The following is a 13,392-nucleotide window of genomic DNA, read 5'->3' as shown; positions in this document are numbered from 1 at the left end:
CTATACTAATAATAATCTATACTTTTGAGGACACTTAATCGGGCTGAAAAAAAGGGAACATGATGAATCCTGAGGATGCGCTATGTAAGTTTCGTAACTAAGCTTTAAAGGGACACTTAACCAGACTGAAAATACATGATAAATACTGGCTGGTAATCCTAAGCATACTGTATGTAAGTTTCAGAGCCAAGCTTTAAAAGGGACACTTAACCAGACTGAAAATACATGATAAATGCTGGCTCGTCAGTTTACAGTCTAAGTTTGTTAACATTTAAGTTAGACTGAAAGAACATGAGGGATACGGTCTGTTCAGCTCATAGTCTGCTTATTGTTCCAACTAGATTGGTCTGTTTTTCACATAGCTTAGTCCAGAAATTATTCTAAGGGGTTTATAATATCGGAGTGTCTATTTGCACCCCCGGTACGAATAGCCTCGGCCATACAGCTGAGCTATTCACACCCTGTGACGTAACAACAAAAACACGTTGCTCACGTGCACCGAAATCATGGTGGACGTTCATCTTCCACGACCGCAGAAACTGGCATATTAGGAAAGTTTTGTCTCTAAAGTTTATAACAATTGAATTTCTAGCGGAAAATGGATACTACAGTTGTGCTTTCGGTCTTCAGTGAAAGCATATAACCGTTAGTTTGTTAGGTAGTACCATAGTAGCCTACCTATTTTTTGTATACAGTATTGTTACCTAGCAACCGAGGCTTGAAGACACCAAGTGGTAAACCATTGTATGACATCCAGTAAGAACTGTTAGGTGAGTGGTTAGAGTGCTGAGCTTTGGTCTGGGAATCTGGAGTTTGATTCCCTGGTGAGGTGATCTTGTTTTTTTCATTTTGGATTGGATAATTTGCATGCAATTGCGCAAGTCAGGGCCCGCGAATGCGAAATATGTTTTGCAGGGTGGTAGGGGAAGACTCATGAATATGCCTGCTCTGGTTGGGTTGGTTAGGTTTAGGCAAGAGGAGTGGGATTGTTTATGGTTAGGGTAAGAATGTCAGGGCGATAATATTCCAAAAAGGTGTAATACATGAGTAGTATGGATAACTGTGTGTAAATATATGCCAAGGTACTGTAAATGCACAGGGGTGCAAATAGCATACATTGATATTTGTACCAGATAGGGTATTGATAGAACACATTGCTGTGTGCACCGGCAGGGTACGAATAGCATTCATTTCTAATTGCACCAGGGTACAAATAGCATACACTGCTAATTGTGCAAATAGCCTCACCCTTATAATATTGTTCATGTTTAACATAAGAATTTACTAGACCTGTTTCAATTAACCTGTGACTTAAGACAGGAGGTGAAGTTTTGAGCTGGAGTTTTGCGCAAACTGCGTTTGATGTGGTCACGCATCTTACAAATAGGGGAGGGGTTCTGCGGTCTCAGAGGGTTCGGGGAATTATTTTACTTTTTATGTTTTTGTCACACCTTGCTCTGAGCTAACAGTTCACCCTTTGCTGCAGATTTGTCAGCAAAATCTGGTAGGGTACTCGAGACATGCGTGTAAATTTTGAAGATGGCTGAGCTTTCAATCCTTTCAGTTAACATCAGGGGGCTAAATGGGCTGATCAAACGAGCTAAATTCCTGGACTATTTAAGAAGGAAAAACAGACGTGGCGCTTATACAGGAGTCACATTTACGTAAAAGAGATATAAATCGTCTACAAAATAAATACTTTAAGGGTGCTGCCTCATCTAGTGATGACACCAAAACCAAGGGCTCCATCGTGTTGCTGTCGCGGAAATGCGCACTCACCATTGACAAAAGCAGTAAAGACTTATCAGGCAGGATATCTTATACAGTGCCTTGCGAAAGTATTCGGCCCCCTTGAACGCTTCGACCTTTTGCCACATTTCAGGCCTCAAACATAAAGATATAAAACTGTAATTTTTTGTGAAGAATCAACAACAAGTGGGTCCCAATTATGAAGTGGAACGAAATTCATTGGCTATTTCAAACTTTTTTAACAAATAAAAAACTGAAAAAGTGGGCGTGCAAAATTATTCAGCCCCTTTACTTTCAGTGCAGCAAACTCTCTCCAGAAGTTCAGTGAGGATCTCTGAATGATCCAATGTTGACCTAAATGACTAATGATGATAAATAGAATCCAGCTGTGTGTAATCAAGTCTCCGTATAAATGCACCTGCTCTGTGATAGTCTCAGAGGTCCGTGTAAAAGCGAGAGAGCATCATGAAGAACAAGGAACACACCAGGCAGGTCCGAGATACTGTTGTGGAGAAGTTTAAAGCCGGATTTGGATACAAAAAGATTTCCCAAGCTTTAAACATCCCAAGGGGGCACCCCAGCGATAATATTGAAATGGAAGGAGTATCGGACCACTACAAATCTAGAAGACCCGGCCGTCCCTCTAAACTTTCAGCTCATACATTGAGAAGACTGATCAGAGATGCAGCCAAGAGGCCCATGATCACTCTGGATGAACTGCAGAGATCTACAGCTGAGGTGGTAGACTCTGTCCATAGGACAAAAATCAGTCGTTATACTGCACAAATCTGGCCTTTATGGAAGAGTGGCAAGAAGAAAACCATTTCTTAAAGATATCCATAAAAAGTGTCGTTTAAAGTTTGCCAAAAGCCACCTGGGAGACACACCAAACATGTGGAAGAAGGTGCTGTGGTCAGATGAAACCAAAATCGAACTTTTTGGCAACAATGCCAAAACGTTATGTTTGGGTAAAAGCAACACAGCTCATCACCCTGAACACACCATCCCCACTGTCAAACATGGTGGTGGCAGCATCATGGTTTGGGCCTGCTTTTCTTCAGCAGGGACAGGGAAGATGGTTAAAATTGATGGGAAGATGGATGGAGCCAAATACAGGACCATTCTGGAAGAAAACCTGATGGAGTCTGCAAAGACCTGAGACTGGGACCGGAGTTTTTCTTCCAACAAGACAATGATCCAAAACATAAAGCAAAATCTACAATGGACTGGTTCACAAATAAACATATCCAGGTGTTAGAATGGCCAAGTCAAAGTCCAGACCTGAATCCAATCGAGAATCTGTGGAAAGAACTGAAAACTGCTGTTCACAACGCTCTCCATCCAACCTCACTGAGCTCGAGCTGTTTTGCAAGGAGGAATGGGCAAAAATGTCAGTCTCTCGATGTGCAAAACTGATAGAGACATACCCCCAAGCGACTTACAGCTGTAATCGCAGCAAAGGTGGCGCTACAAAGTATTAACTTAAGGGGGCTGAATAATTTTGCACGCCCAATATTTCAGTTTTTTATTTGTTAAAAAAGTTTGAAATATCCAATAAATTTCGTTCCACTTCATGATTGTGTCCCACTTGTTGTTGATTCTTCACAAAAAATTACAGTTTTATATCTTTATGTTTGAGGCCTGAAATGTGGCAAAAGGTCGAAAAGTTCAAGGGGGCCGAATACTTTCGCAAGGCACTGTATATGTACAATGATAAGGAGTAGGAAAATAGCCTTTGTTTGATGAAAGTTTTTTCCCAAGCCTAACCAATTAATTGCTCTCTCTCTAAAAGAATATTCACTAATCATAGGTGGAGACATGAATGCAGTACTTGATTTAAATCAGGATAGATCAGGGATCAATCACAAAAAAGATTACACCTTCTTTTCCACACGCCACTTCACCCACTCCTGCATTCAGGGTTCTAAATTAGCACCGTTTACCAGCCAAATGCTGGTGAAATATGCAAGTGGCTGGTAGATTTGCTTCACTCACCAGCCAAAAAACCAATGGTAATCTATTGAATGGCTGGTAATATTTGAACATTCATTAGCCATTTGGCTGGTAGACGAAAATGTTAATTTTGAAGCCTGCCTGCATTGATTATATGTTGTGCTCCAGTGAGCTTAAGACAATGTTCCACACGATAGCAATAGAACCAGCAATTCTATCTGATTACAATGCGCTGATAACCACATTCCGTTGCGATATGTTAGGAGAAAGATCTAGGAGATGGCAATTTAATAATTCCCTTTTCCAGAACACAGCTTTTGATACAGAATTTAAAACCAAACTGGCTGAATTTATATCAATTAATACCGACTCAGTTTCTGACCCTGAATATACATGGCAAGCAACTGAAGGATTTATTAGAGATTTTACATCCTCCTTCGCGGTCAATTTGAAGAGGAAAAGAGAGGCAAGGATAGCGGAGTTGGAAGAACACTGTAAATCGTTAGAGCAATCGCTTAAGTCTTGTTTTTCTAAATCTACAAACTCTTCTAGTCACAAGTCGAACAGAGCTGAATGATCTGCTAAGAAGGAGAGTTGAGTTCATAATGCACATTGAGGCAATATTATTATTTTAACGGCGGTAAACCAAGCAAATAGCTTGCTCTGAAATTAAAACAAAGCGAATCCATAGCTACTATTAACAGCATGAGGTATCTCAACAAATCCTAAGGATATTAGCGCCACTTTTCAATCCTTTTACTCAAAGTTGTAGGAGTCCTCCTGCAACCCAGATCCAACACAGTGCCAGAAGTTCCTAAAAGAACTAAACTTGCCTATTCTCGACCCAGAAGAGAGAGAAGAACTAGGTCAACCAATAACCTTAGAGGAACTTAAATCAGTATTAAAAACAGTTAAATAAAAAGGGGAAAACACCAGGGTTGGATGGAATTACATCAGAACTTACTAACTACAGTATTTTGACATATTATGACCTACCATTTTACAAGCTTTAACTTCAGCCATAGAGAAGGGTACTTTCCAACAACAAACCATACACCATACACGCATCCCTACAGCGAGTTGTCCAGGACAACTATGAAACTATAGTAAGTAGTGTTCAAAGGGATCTGGCCAATTGGTCTGTGCTGCCAGCATCACTATGGTCCAGGATTGCTGTTGTTAAAATGAACATAGTTCCACGTGTGAATTTCTTAAGTACAATGATCCCTTTACCCCCACCGATATATTTCTAGAAGAAACTTGATACCTTAATTCGCCAATATATTTGGAATAATAAACAACCTAGGCTAAAATACTCTACTTTGCAACGTACCTCAAACACGGGAGGCTTGGCACTCCCCAACCTTAAAGTGTACTACAGAGCCTTCAGCTACAGGCCCTCAGAGTCTGGATGGATCCCTTATCTACAGTCCCATGGAGAGAAATAAAGCAAAACCTCATTGGAAGTCTAAGACAGCAAGCCCTTGCCTTTGCAGGTGTGTCCAAAAAAAGTGTATGCTAGCCTATGACCCTATTATCACCAACACATTGACTAAACAGGTGGCTATTAACAGGTGCAATTTGGCACAATACACACTTAATGTCTGGTAACAAACCCTTGTAAGCAGTGGAGTGACAGAGGCATTTATACTGTAAACCAGTTATTCAATGAGAAAGGTATGTTGAGTTTTGAAGACCTAAGAGCTAGTTTTGAGGTCCCCAGGACATCTTTCTTCTTGTATCTGTGCTTAAGATCAGCACTAAAATGTTATGGACTACCATGGGGAAACAGTCTTGAGATGCAACCAGTCAATAAATGGTTTGTTGATTTTCCTGTGAGAGGATTAGCGTCCAAGATCTATGCTAAACTGTTCCAAGTTTAGGAGAACTCCTAATAGCGAGGAAATGGGAGCGAGAGCTGAGCCCTGAGGTGAATGCAATTAATTGGGAGACAGATTGGGACAACATTTCCCATTGCTCCAAGAACCCAAATCACCAGCGATCTGCTGTCATAGAAAATATTGGACTCCTCAGAAGAGATACGTCTCTAAAGTCATTCCCACTCCCTATTGCACATTCTGTCAACCTGAACAAACTGGAACTTTCCTGCATACGGTCCGGGAGTCTGAACAGGTGCATGAGTTCTGGAATAAAACAACATCAATAATATCCAATGTCTACTTCCTACTGACCCGATTGTTTTGTTACTTAATGACGACTCTAAATTACACCTGCTTGGGAGACGGAGGAAAGTTTAAATAGCCGCTCAACCGCAACCAAGAAAATGATAGCTCAGCGCTGGCCCCCCACACTCGCTTTGTATAAAAGCAGTGGTTAGCGTATTTTCTAGACAAAGTTATGCTTGAATTCTCTACAGCAAGGATTAACAAAGCCAAATCATTGACTATAGACCTATGGAAAAGCGCAGCAGCACAAGTATCAGTCCTAATGACCTCCGCATCCCAAGAATTAGAGGAGAGTGACTAGGAAAGGTTTGATTTCTGTTTTTGTTTATTTTGTTTGTTTTTGTTTTCCTTGAGACCGCAGAGGGTGGGGGTGGGAGAAGGTTTATGTTATTGTTCAATTGTATTTTTATACTCTGTGTGTTCTAAATATAAAAAACAAAACAAAAAATTGATCTAAAAACCTAATTTCCTGCATTTTCAGGCACAAATTGGTGAAAATGTCTTAATTTATGTCAAGGAAAATACAAAGTTCTGGTGGCAGGCAACAATTAAAAGTTTTAAATATAATTTAATACAAGGCAGTAAGGGAAGGAGGCTTTCGCATGCGACTACAACTGACCACAAAGTCCAGTTCATTTGATTAGTATGAACAGGGCATAACCATATCTTTTTTTTTTTTTCAAGAAGGACATTTTGCTCCTTAGTTGAAAGGAGTGACTTAGGCCTACATAAAGGTAACTGCTATGATTGTTGTAGCTAATTTGTACAATACTGTTATGAATACAAAACCTTATAAAGGGTAAGGTTTTCTATTTTGAAATATTGATAAAAAACAAAACTTTCTCTATGCAGGAAAAACGTGCTTGGGAGGGTGAACTGAGACTCCAATTTACCGAAGAATAGGGATGAGTCTCGAGACCCGGTTATATTAAGGACCTGGTTCCAACGAAAATCAATAAGGTCTGAGTTTATTGATACTGCCATTGAGACTAGTGTATCATATATTGTTATGTCTCAACAGACTAGTCATGTCGTTTAAATCAAATCACTGGTGCACAAACATACATCGATTGTCTAATGAAGTTAAAGAACTCAAGCGAATTGCCTGCCAACCGCTTTTATGCTAAACAAAGAAGAATGGAATTTCCTTGCTTCATTTATCATTTGGTATCTTGCTGCGATGGCTGAATATGCTAAGCAGTCAAAGCTTTGGCTAGATTTTACGAAAAGCAAAGAAAAGGAGGAAGCAAAATGTAATTTGTGTTGGGGGAACAACATCCATGATGAAGCACCTCAACGTTATGCATTACATTACATCTTTTATCCAAAGCGATTTCCAAATAAGTGCTTTCAACTCTGAAGGTGCAAACTCCAGACAACAAGTAGTAAGTGCAGTGCATATATATATATATATATATATATATATATATATATATATATATATATATATATATGGGGCTGATCTGTTCGTGGCCCTGTATGCAAGTACTAGTGTCTTGAAGCAGATGCGGGCAGCAATTGGTAACCAGTGAAGAGAGTGGGGACTTGGGGAAGACAAGTCGAGCTGCTGCATTCTGAATGAGCTGCAGGGGCCAGATGGCACATGCAGGCAGGCCAGCCAGGAGGGAGTTGCAGTAGTCTAGACGTGAGGTGAGGTGACTAGTGCCTGAACCAGAACCTGAGCCACCTTCTGCATTAGAAGGCGACATACTTTTCTGATGTTATGCAGCATGTATCTACACGATCGGGTAGTTGCAGCAATGTTGGCAGTGAAGGAGAGTTGGTCGTCAAGTGTCACACCCAGGTTTCTAGCAGTCTGGGTGGGGACTACCACTGAGTTGTCAATTGTTATAGTCAGGTCCTGGTAAGAGAGCCCTTCCCTGGAAGGAAAAGGTTTTGTCAAGGTTAAGTTTCAGATGGTGTGTGTGGACATCAAAGAAGAAATGTCAGTCAGACAGGCCGAGATACGTGCTGTTACTTGCGTTTCAGACTCCGGAAAGGAGATAATTAGTTGGGTGTCATCTCCGTAACTGTTATAAGAAAAGCTGTGCGAGTGAATGATAGACCTGAGAGAGATGGTGTACAGAGAAAAGAGGAGGGGACCCATGACTGAGCCCTGAGGAACCCCAGTTTTGAGTGGGCAAGATTCTGAGATAGATCCTCTCCAAGTTACCCCGTAGGTTCAGTCTGCCAGGTAAGATATGAGCAAAGAGAGCGAAGAGGCTGAGACACCCAGATCATTAAGTGTCAAAATGAGGATCTGTTAGTTCACTGTGTCAAAGGCAGCAGAAAGGTCAAGAAGTATGATGACAGAAGAGAGAGAGGTTGCTCTGGTGATGTGAAGCTATAAATAAATAAAAAATGAAGTACCTTTGACTGTCTCCGAGTCGCAACGCTGCAAACTCCGTCTGTGGTTTTGGAACAATCCTCCACCAAAGGTATGCATGGTGAGCGCACCACCACTTCGTAGTAGCAAGTCTTAATTTTTGACAATAATAAGCTAACTCAGTGCTCTACAGTTGAACATTTCACACAAATATACCCTAAATATAGATACATGCGCAAACCGAGAAAAATGATTTACGAGCACAATGTGTGCATAAAGACCATAGGTAAAGACTAGCCTTGATAATGGTATCGATAAAGACTTGGATTGTTAAGCAGTCTCGAAAATGGTATCAATATCAATAAAAATTAACGATCCTCATCCCTACCAAGGACTGGTGGCAGAAAGTTGTTGATGGAATAAGTATTGTTTCATCTTGTGCACGTCTGGGTTGAGTCACTTTAAAGTGTTCATATTATGCTTTTTTGTGCATGTTATAGGTTTACAAAGTAAAAAAGCCCAAAGTCCACCCCAAAGGGACTTACCATCTCCAACAGAAAACACTGTTCACAAACTGCTCCAAACAGCTCTATTGTAGTCCAGCCTTTACTTCCGTAACGAATGTGCGTCACTTTGTAACACACATTATAATGCTCATCTAGCTGCTAGCGTGGCACACCCTCATACTCTGCTTCTGACTAGCTAGCAGTGCTTACCTGGGTACTGCGCATGTGCGACTCCCAACAAAGATGGAACAGAAGTGAGATTCCTCATTAGGTAGCTAAAACAGAGAGCTCAACACACATGGTGAAAAGAGTAACTGCAGCAATGTGCAGTACAACACAAATATGGTGTTTTTTGAAAATTAAACCACGTAAACCTATTCTGAATACAATTATGAACCTGAAAGTGAGCATAATATGAGCACTTTAAAGGTTGTAGGTAGGGTCCATTTTTCAAAATCAAGACATTTTTCTGTTATTTTCCCAGAAGTAGAGGATAAGTGTGATAAATGTCTGAACCCACATTGCCACTTGAGCCACATGCTTTTCCTCTATCCACACTAACAACTTCTGGGGTCTCATTTATAAACGTGGCGTACGCACAAAACGGGGCTGAAAATGTGCGTACGCCACTTCCCATGCAAAGGTTGTGATTGTGGGATATAAATACACACGCTTTGCTGACCAAATGACTTATGTTCCTATAATACACTGCCTAATCATTACAGCAAGCTGCCTAGACTTAACGAGCTAAAAGTATGCTGCACGAGAACAGAACCAAGGCTGCACACAGGTGGCCTGCATCGTGCAAATGAGGAAATGTTCCTCTGTGGAATGCAGTAAGCAAGGACGGAGGACACCAGACCTTGCTCAGTCACAATCCATCAAAAGCAACAGCCCACCTTGTAGAGACAGATGTTCGTGTGTGATATGTAACTGCCCTTGTGAAACTTCAATAAAAGACAGGCAAAAGAGGAAGAGAGTCAGAGCTCACTGGTGAGAGACAGACTGCGGAGTCTGCCTACGGAGTGATGCTCTCCTCCTATAGGAGCCTATTGTGTGAACTTTAACTTGTGTTTGTGAAGTTATTACTATCTATTGCAGTGAAGAAGTCCTCACCTGGGAGTGCACCTTGGAAGCACGACAATTGGGGGACTCGTCCGGGATGAGAGGAAAAGAGGATTCTTCAAATTGATTGACAAAGGTTCGGTCCAAGGGTGAAAAGTCGCGTTGAACATCTGGCGCCATAAATAAGGTAAGCAGACCATTATTCTGCATTGACTATTCTAAATCAAGGGTGTTCAACGTCTTAGTAACCCACAGACCGCTAAAATTAATTAATTAAATACATAGTGACAACTTCCATTTCTATAAAGGTACAGGAAATATGGTATGGTTTATGGAACAAATATGAGGAAATATTTGTGAAAGTCTGAGTTTGGCAACTCCACCCGTGTCCTGACGAGGAGCGGTTTTGGCTGGGTTGAAACACCCGAGAATTGAGACATCTTCAAAACAAAAGGAAAAAGAGGTTAAAGTCCTCCGGAAAGGTTAAAGTCCTTTAAGAAAAAAGGTTAAAGTCCTTTAAGAAAAAGGTTAAAGTCCTTTAAGAAAAAAGGTTAAGGTCCTTTAAGAAAAAAGGTTAAAGTCCTTTAAGAAAAAGGTTAAAGTCCTTTAAGAAGAAAGGTTAAAGTCCTTTCAAAGCAGAGGTTAAAGTCCTCCATATAGGAGTTAAAGTCTCCTAGGTATGACTGGTGAACGACTGTATTATTGAACCATTTCACACTATTTAGGTGATATGACAAAATAATCCAATGTTCACATGACTTGTTGGTTTTGGTGTCAGACAATTGAGCTAGTTCGATTGTGCAGAGGCTGGGTACCAGGGTATAGCGTGCCATATTTCCCAGCTGGCCAAAACCACGGTATAGGGAAACTTGATTTTGGTGTCAAATAGGAATATTACTTTCCTGTTTAAGGGTTGAGAACCAGGGACATAGTGTGCCATAAATCTCAACTGGCCACAATCAAGGTTTAAAAAAAAAAAAAAAAAAAATGATGAAAAATTGACTCATCCAAATTAAGGGTAATGCATGAATGATCAATGTGTATGAATGCTAAATAGAAGCAATTGAAGCAGCAGCACTGCCTGAAACCCGACGGTGCTAAGTATAAAAGCAGTGGCCTGTTGAAGTAAATTGTGGATATTTAGATCAAGGGATTTTCTGTGTGGCAATTTAGGAAATATTAAGTGTGTGGCAGTTTTGGATAAATATTTCTGGCAAAATTAATAAACATACCTTGGCAAATTCATAAACACTAGTGTCACTAATTAAAGAAAATGGACGGGGAATTCGACAGAGAGATAGACGATGGGGGTTGGGGAATTAAAGGACCATATAAGCCAGTTGGGGAGCAGTTAGAAGTAATGGAAAAAGCAGTGAAAGCGGCCTATGGGACAGGGAAGGAGGCAGAGGATATGATGATACAAATGAAGAAAGATGTTAATCAGATACTGACCGATCAGGGAGAAATTACTAAATGCACAGATCCACTGTTAGCAGCATTTTGGAGACAAGAAAAGAGAGCAGGTCAGGATCAGGAAGAAGCACAGAAAGATGTGAAAACAGGAAGTTGGTTGAAAAAAAAAAGGCAAAGCTAAAGACAGGAGAGACAAAGCAAATCAAGATAGAAAGAAATGGGCACAATGGGCGCTATTATGGCAAGGAGTAAAACATTTGATGGTGGAAGAACCAGGGCAGAAGCAACAACAACAACACCCACCACCTTACTCCCCTCCGCAACCCACCACAGGGCTGTACCCAGTGTTTGATGTTAAGGAAGGGATAGTGGAAGTTACAGGGCTAGACAAGCCTCTCCCTCTCCCCCCACTAGCAGGCAAGAGCCAAACAGGTGAAGGGGAGGAGCTAGATGGATGGCAGTTGAGGAGGATCCGGAGGAGTGCGGAGGGGCGGCAACAAGGGAGGTAGCAGCAAGCAGAGCGAAAGGGTAGGTAAGCAATACAGCGGAAGTGACAGAGACGAACAAAGGGACAACATTATCTGAATGGGCAAGAGGGGGAATTGGAGAGAGAAAGAGAAAAAGAGGTTAAGGTGGGGTAATGAGCAGAGTCGGGACAGAGAGGAAAGGGGGCAGGTAAGCCCAGGGACAGGAAACGAGTGGGCTCCAAGCAAGGGACAGGTACGGATTCGGAAGAGGAGCCTGACCCGGACGAAAACGAGGGAGGTCACAATGACCCTTACAGGGGAAATGGAGGCCTGACCAACCAAGCAGACACTATTACTTACGTAAGCGTCAAGGAAAAGCCTATGAGCAACCCGCCCAGGGATCGTAAGGGAAAGACAGGCAAGGGAGTAGAGCTAGAAGAAGGAGAAAAGACAGAGGAGGAGAGTGAGGAAGAACTTGAGGAAGGACAGGATGAGGGGAAGGGAAAACAACCGGGTTTATGGGTCCCCTTCTTCAGAGTGGGGGCCCAAGATATAGTATTGACCATTTGCTATGGGTGATCTGCAGGGCTTAGTCGATAAACTTCCCCCGATAGCAGAGGGTGGAGGTAACTGGCTAGGAAAATTAGAAAGATTAACAGCAGGCTATAAATTAGCCCTAGGAGACTTTAGGGCCATAACGCACCGCTGTATGCTAGCAACCGATGTGAGGGAACTAGAGACAGGAGCAGGTACACTCACCCTGGCAGATTCCGTCCCCTTCACCCGCGTATCCACTGCTATAGGCAAACATCTGAGGGACAGATATCCCATTTCCAAGGCTGCTGCCATCCCTAAATTCAAATGGGACGCTAAACAAAACCCTAGGGATTTCCTAGACTATTGCAAAGAAAAATGGATAAATCAGACAGGTTGTCACCCTGGTAAACCAGTAGTACAGCAAGAGTGGTACAGAACTGCGGTGCTTAAGGGAGTTCCAGAACCAGTTAAACAGGCTATTGAGGAAAATCCAGACATGATTGGTGCAGACTCCAGTAAGTGGGAACGCCACATAATTTTCCACATGACACGCGCTCAAGACAACCAAGACACAGAGGAATCTGGCCTTAAAGAGCTTCAGGCTCAACTGCTCAAAATGCAATTAGCTGAGGCTAGGCAAAAGATTAATGAGGGAAAGAAAGACAAGGACAAAAAAGGCAGACATGTCATGGCTTTAACTGCAGGGCCCCCCACTCCTGACCTTTTCCCCATTCCTGACTGGATCCCAGCCCCTCCACACACACAACCACAATCCTATGCCCAACCCCCACCCTATAGGTGGGGTCCTCCCCAATGGCAACAAAATAGTGGGAGGGGATATGGGAGAGGAGGAGGGAGACCAGGGAGGGGGCGGGGAGGCCCGCCCCGAGGGGGAACTCCAGGAGCCTGCTTTGTCTGCGGTCAGATGGGACACTGGTCTAGGGAGTGTCCGCTAAATGGGGGTCAGTCACAGGGGGGAAGGGGTTACCAGCAAAGGGGTCCATACCAGCCACTGCAGGGACCACCGACAGGGCCACCCCAAGCACAATTCCAGATGGCTGAATGGAACTGGGCTGGCTGGGAGCCAGGTCAACAACAGCCACAATGACACTCCCAAGCAGAGCAACAGGACCCAGGGACCACGGCAGATCCGGGACATGGTGCCATGAGAAGGAACTGTCCAGCCCTTC

The 13,392-nt window shown here is 42.4% G+C and overlaps 1 protein-coding gene across 3 annotated transcripts in view; it reads right to left on the bottom strand.

Moving 5' to 3' along the window:
- Positions 1–13,392, bottom strand: part of macir (macrophage immunometabolism regulator) — a 52,307-nt gene that overhangs the window by 5,654 nt on the left and 33,261 nt on the right. The window contains exons 1-2 of one of the 3 annotated variants that reach the window (XM_039779413.1): positions 12,425–13,348; positions 11,238–11,271 (exon numbers count right to left, since the gene is read on the bottom strand). The exons of 1 other annotated variant lie outside the window; for it this stretch is intronic. The gene's annotated coding sequence lies outside the window, so the exon portion shown is untranslated. Of the gene's footprint in view, positions 1–11,237; positions 11,272–12,424; positions 13,349–13,392 lie in introns of those variants that run through there. One more of the 3 variants, XM_039779412.1, reaches the window with a different exon arrangement.

This window comes from Perca fluviatilis, chromosome 17 (assembly GCF_010015445.1).
Source record: "Perca fluviatilis chromosome 17, GENO_Pfluv_1.0, whole genome shotgun sequence".
In the NCBI taxonomy this organism is placed as follows: Eukaryota; Metazoa; Chordata; class Actinopteri; order Perciformes; family Percidae; genus Perca; species Perca fluviatilis.
Note: the sequence above shows the minus strand (reverse complement) of the source record. Positions and strands in the feature narration are given on the sequence as shown.